The sequence below is a fragment of the Pogonomyrmex barbatus genome, unplaced genomic scaffold (genome assembly GCF_055798465.1).
Source record: "Pogonomyrmex barbatus isolate J1 unplaced genomic scaffold, ASM5579846v1 scaffold52, whole genome shotgun sequence".
Lineage (NCBI taxonomy): Eukaryota > Metazoa > Arthropoda > Insecta > Hymenoptera > Formicidae > Pogonomyrmex > Pogonomyrmex barbatus.
This window is the reverse complement of record NW_028297152.1, coordinates 7501-12500: the sequence shown is the minus strand read 5'-3', so window position 1 is coordinate 12500 and position 5000 is coordinate 7501.

The window sequence follows — 5000 nt, the reverse complement described above, 5'->3', positions numbered from 1 at the left end:
CTCCGGCTTTCGGGCGATGCAAAAGTCGACTCGCGGCGTGTTGCTTTCTTTCTCGGCGGTACCTCCGACGGGCTCGGGCGGTACCTCCGACGGTGTCGCACGACAAAGTCAGCGCGCGGCGTGTTGCTTTCGTTCTCGGCGGTACCTCCGACGGGCTCGGGCTGTACCTCCGACATTGTCGCGCGACAAAGTCCACTCGCGGCGTGTTGCTTTCGCTCTCGGCGGTACCTCCGGCTTTCGGGCGATGCAAAGGTCGACTCGCGGCGTGTTGCTTTCGCTCTCGGCGGTACCTCCGGACGCTCGCTCGGGCGATACATCCGTCGATGTCGCACGATAAAGTCCGCGCGCGGCGTGTTGCTTTCTCTCTCGGCGGTACCTCCGACGGGCTCGGGCTGTACCTCCGACATTGTCGCGCGACAAAGTCCACTCGCGGCGTGTTGCTTTCGCTCTCGGCGGTACCTCCGGCGTACGGCCGATGCAAAAGTCGGCTCGCGGCGTGTTGCTTTCGTTCTCGGCGGTACCTCCGGCAGGCTCGGGCTGTACCTCCGACATTGTCGCGCGACAAAGTCCACTCGCGGCGTGTTGCTTTCGCTTTCGGCGGTACCTCCGGCTTTCGGGCGATGCAAAAGTCGACTCGCGGCGTGTTGCTTTCTTTCTCGGCGGTACCTCCGACGGGCTCGGGCAGTACCTCCGACGGTGTCGCACGACAAAGTCCGCGCGCGGCGTGTTGCTTTCGTTCTCGGCGGTACCTCCGACGGGCTCGGGCATTACCTCCGACGTTGCCGCGCGACAAAGTCCACTCGCGGCGTGTTGCTTTCGCTCTCGGCGATACCTCCGGCGTACGGGCGATGCAAAAGTCGGCTCGCGGCGTGTTGCTTTCGTTCTCGGCGGTACCTCCGGCGTAAGGGCGATGCAAAAGTTGGCTCGCGGCGTGTTGCTTTCGCTCTCGGCGGTACCTCCGACGGGCTCGGGCAGTACCTCCGGCGTACGGGCGATGCAAAAGTCGACTCGCGGCGTGTTGCTCTTCGCTCTCGGCGGAACCTCCGATTAGCCGGGCAGCGCAATAAATAACTTTCGTATTAATAAATAAACATTTATTCGTCATTGATATCTGGATTGGTGCCTTTGATAAAGTGTTGCTGTTATCCGTGTTTATATCTTTACTTTTAAAGCATTCATGCATGAATGCTGTCCCTAATAACGTATCACACGCATTGGAGTGTTTGCGTGGGAATACTTTTAGTGTTTCTGTATTAGAAGGTGCATAATGCTTAGTTATTACAGTTATGTTAATTTTTAAACTTATATAACGAAATATAATGTTTATATTGTAATATTATATTTTACTATGCAATTATATAAGTATTGATATTTTAAGGACACAGGATTATAAAATTGTAGCACACGAATGACTGATACTTTAATCGCGCCTCCCGCGGACAGGCACTACACAGGCTCGCGCGCTGCGTGTTGCTTTCGCAAACGCTAAAGTCCGCTCGCGGCGTGTTGCTTTCGCACGACGTGGCGCGCACGGCCGTTCGTGCGTTAAAGTCCGCTCGCGGCGTGTTGCTTTCGCAAACGCTAAAGTCCGCTCGCGGCGTGTTGCTTTCGCAAACGTTAAGTCCGCTCGCGGCGTGTTGCTTTCGCAAACGCTAAAGTCCGCTCGCGGCGTGTTGCTTTCGCAAACGTTAAGTCCGCTCGCGGCGTGTTGCTTTCGCACGACGTGGCGCGTACGGCCGTTCGTGCGTTAAAGTCCGCTCGCGGCGTGTTGCTTTCGCACGACGTGGCGCGTACGGCCGTTCGTGCGTTAAAGTCCGCTCGCGGCGTGTTGCTTTCGCAAACGCTAAAGTCCGCTCGCGGCGTGTTGCTTTCGCAAACGTTAAGTCCGCTCGCGGCGTGTTGCTTTCGCACGACGTGGCGCGTACGGCCGTTCGTGCGTTAAAGTCCGCTCGCGGCGTGTTGCTTTCGCACGACGTGGCGCGTACGGCCGTTCGTGCGTTAAAGTCCGCTCGCGGCGTGTTGCTTTCGCAAACGCTAAAGTCCGCTCGCGGCGTGTTGCTTTCGCAAACGTTAAGTCCGCTCGCGGCGTGTTGCTTTCGCAAACGTTAAGTCCGCTCGCGGCGTGTTGCTTTCGCACGACGTGGCGCGTACGGCCGTTCGTGCGTTAAAGTCCGCTCGCGGCGTGTTGCTTTCGCACGACGTGGCGCGTACGGCCGTTCGTGCGTTAAAGTCCGCTCGCGGCGTGTTGCTTTCGCACGACGTGGCGCGTACGGCCGTTCGTGCGTTAAAGTCCGCTCGCGGCGTGTTGCTTTCGCACGACGTGGCGCGTACGGCCGTTCGTGCGTTAAAGTCCGCTCGCGGCGTGTTGCTTTCGCAAACGCTAAAGTCCGCTCGCGGCGTGTTGCTTTCGCAAACGCTAAAGTCCGCTCGCGGCGTGTTGCTTTCGCAAACGTTAAGTCCGCTCGCGGCGTGTTGCTTTCGCACGACGTGGCGCGTACGGCCGTTCGTGCGTTAAAGTCCGCTCGCGGCGTGTTGCTTTCGCAAACGCTAAAGTCCGCTCGCGGCGTGTTGCTTTCGCAAACGCTAAAGTCCGCTCGCGGCGTGTTGCTTTCGCAAACGCTAAAGTCCGCTCGCGGCGTGTTGCTTTCGCAAACGTTAAGTCCGCTCGCGGCGTGTTGCTTTCGCAAACGCTAAAGTCCGCTCGCGGCGTGTTGCTTTCGCAAACGTTAAGTCCGCTCGCGGCGTGTTGCTTTCGCACGACGTGGCGCGTACGGCCGTTCGTGCGTTAAAGTCCGCTCGCGGCGTGTTGCTTTCGCACGACGTGGCGCGTACGGCCGTTCGTGCGTTAAAGTCCGCTCGCGGCGTGTTGCTTTCGCACGACGTGGCGCGTACGGCCGTTCGTGCGTTAAAGTCCGCTCGCGGCGTGTTGCTTTCGCAAACGCTAAAGTCCACTCGCGGCGTGTTGCTTTCGCTCTCGGCGGTACCTCCGGCTTTCGGGCGATGCAAAAGTCGACTCGCGGCGTGTTGCTTTCTTTCTCGGCGGTACCTCCGACGGGCTCGGGCGGTACCTCCGACGGTGTCGCACGACAAAGTCAGCGCGCGGCGTGTTGCTTTCGTTCTCGGCGGTACCTCCGACGGGCTCGGGCTGTACCTCCGACATTGTCGCGCGACAAAGTCCACTCGCGGCGTGTTGCTTTCGCTCTCGGCGGTACCTCCGGCTTTCGGGCGATGCAAAGGTCGACTCGCGGCGTGTTGCTTTCGCTCTCGGCGGTACCTCCGGACGCTCGCTCGGGCGATACATCCGTCGATGTCGCACGATAAAGTCCGCGCGCGGCGTGTTGCTTTCTCTCTCGGCGGTACCTCCGACGGGCTCGGGCTGTACCTCCGACATTGTCGCGCGACAAAGTCCACTCGCGGCGTGTTGCTTTCGCTCTCGGCGGTACCTCCGGCGTACGGGCCATGCAAAAGTCGGCTCGCGGCGTGTTGCTTTCGTTCTCGGCGGTACCTCCGACGGGCTCGGGAGGTACCTCCGACGGTGTCGCACGACAAAGTCCACTCGCGGCGTGTTGCTTTCGCTCTCGGCGGTACCTCCGGCTTACGGGCGATGCAAAAGTCGACTCGCGGCGTGTTGCTTTCGCTCTCGGCGGTACCTCCGGACGCTCGCTCGGGCGGTACCTCCGTCGATGTCGCACGATAAAGTCCGCGCGCGGCGTGTTGCTTTCGTTCTCGGCGGTACCTCCGGCTGGCTCGGGCAGTACCTCCGACATTGTCGCGCGACAAAGTCCACTCGCGGCGTGTTGCTTTCGCTCTCGGCGGTACCTCCGGCTTTCGGGCGATGCAAAAGTCGACTCGCGGCGTGTTGCTTTCTTTCTCGGCGGTACCTCCGACGGGCTCGGGCGGTACCTCCGACGGTGTCGCACGACAAAGTCAGCGCGCGGCGTGTTGCTTTCGTTCTCGGCGGTACCTCCGACGGGCTCGGGCTGTACCTCCGACATTGTCGCGCGACAAAGTCCACTCGCGGCGTGTTGCTTTCGCTCTCGGCGGTACCTCCGGCTTTCGGGCGATGCAAAGGTCGACTCGCGGCGTGTTGCTTTCGCTCTCGGCGGTACCTCCGGACGCTCGCTCGGGCGATACATCCGTCGATGTCGCACGATAAAGTCCGCGCGCGGCGTGTTGCTTTCTCTCTCGGCGGTACCTCCGACGGGCTCGGGCTGTACCTCCGACATTGTCGCGCGACAAAGTCCACTCGCGGCGTGTTGCTTTCGCTCTCGGCGGTACCTCCGGCGTACGGCCGATGCAAAAGTCGGCTCGCGGCGTGTTGCTTTCGTTCTCGGCGGTACCTCCGGCAGGCTCGGGCTGTACCTCCGACATTGTCGCGCGACAAAGTCCACTCGCGGCGTGTTGCTTTCGCTTTCGGCGGTACCTCCGGCTTTCGGGCGATGCAAAAGTCGACTCGCGGCGTGTTGCTTTCTTTCTCGGCGGTACCTCCGACGGGCTCGGGCAGTACCTCCGACGGTGTCGCACGACAAAGTCCGCGCGCGGCGTGTTGCTTTCGTTCTCGGCGGTACCTCCGACGGGCTCGGGCATTACCTCCGACGTTGCCGCGCGACAAAGTCCACTCGCGGCGTGTTGCTTTCGCTCTCGGCGATACCTCCGGCGTACGGGCGATGCAAAAGTCGGCTCGCGGCGTGTTGCTTTCGTTCTCGGCGGTACCTCCGGCGTAAGGGCGATGCAAAAGTTGGCTCGCGGCGTGTTGCTTTCGCTCTCGGCGGTACCTCCGACGGGCTCGGGCAGTACCTCCGGCGTACGGGCGATGCAAAAGTCGACTCGCGGCGTGTTGCTCTTCGCTCTCGGCGGAACCTCCGATTAGCCGGGCAGCGCAATAAATAACTTTCGTATTAATAAATAAACATTTATTCGTCATTGATATCTGGATTGGTGCCTTTGATAAAGTGTTGCTGTTATCCGTGTTTATATCTTTACTTTTAAAGCATTCATGC